Source organism: Geospiza fortis, unplaced genomic scaffold, assembly GCF_000277835.1.
Source record: "Geospiza fortis unplaced genomic scaffold, GeoFor_1.0 scaffold23, whole genome shotgun sequence".
Classification (NCBI taxonomy): Eukaryota; Metazoa; Chordata; class Aves; order Passeriformes; family Thraupidae; genus Geospiza; species Geospiza fortis.
The window spans coordinates 2626275-2627175 of record NW_005054303.1 but is presented as its reverse complement, the minus strand read 5'-3'; the positions used below and the strand labels follow the sequence as shown (position 1 = coordinate 2627175).

Sequence of the window (901 nt, the reverse complement as noted above, 5' to 3'; positions counted from 1 at the left end):
CAATTTTGTAGGTAATTTCTCAGGCAAAACCAAAGTTTGCTGCTTGTACTTTCTGATTATTTTTGTGAGATGAAAGAAACAGTCCCCAGGGTATGATTACAGACATGAAATGTTGTCTGGATAGGAAAAATCCTTACCCTTCAGTATATGGGACAGTATTTGTGGCAAGTGAAGTACCCTGTGGCTTTGATACTCTGGGTACTTTGAAATAAAGCATTTTTCTGCAAATATTATAGCTCTGCAAAACCCAACAAGTTACAAAATCACACTAGCAAAAATTATTTTTCTGCTCCAATTTTCTGGAACAATAATATCAGCTCATTTACTGAACTAGAAACATATTAAGAATTCAATAAGTGGTTTCCAAGAAGCAACAAGCCACACTGAATATGAAAGAGAAGTGAAAAAACATACCTTGGCTGAAAATTCACCACTGAGCAGATACAAATGAGTGAAGTGCAACACGTCTCTGGGAACAGCTCCTCTCTCTAGTATGAATGAGTCTAACTTAGGTTTTACTGCCCCTCCCTGAACACAGCAGACTCATCGCTCTGTTGATGACATCATATTCCTGGATTTTCTCCCATACTATATTTTAAAAACAATGTTTATCTACTGTATCCATTATGAGACCAGTGATATTTTAATATGGGTGGCAAACAACACAAACAGAGCTAAGACACTGATGTTCCCCAGTATGTGTATAAAACAGTCATGTGTTTGTACAACAGCTTCCAGAATTGTGCATGAGCATGCACGCACAAACACACGGCTCTTATCCTGATTTGGGGTAATAATGAGAACATTTTTTATTTTACTGGTGTTAGAGCTAAACAAGCCAGCTTTCTGGAGGTCTTGCATATTTAGAACAGAAAAGATCAAATATCTTATTTAAAGTCTA

At 36.7% G+C, this 901-nt stretch overlaps 1 protein-coding gene across 2 annotated transcripts in view; it reads right to left on the bottom strand.

Annotated features, from left to right (window-relative positions):
• Positions 1–472, bottom strand: part of BDKRB2 (bradykinin receptor B2) — a 22060-nt gene extending 21588 nt beyond the window's left edge. The window contains exon 1 of one of the 2 annotated variants that reach the window (XM_005417866.2): positions 415–472. The gene's annotated coding sequence lies outside the window, so the exon portion shown is untranslated. The remainder of the gene's footprint in view (positions 1–414) is intronic. The other variant, XM_031066308.1, reaches the window with a different exon arrangement.
• Between the last annotated feature and the right edge of the window lie 429 nt (positions 473–901).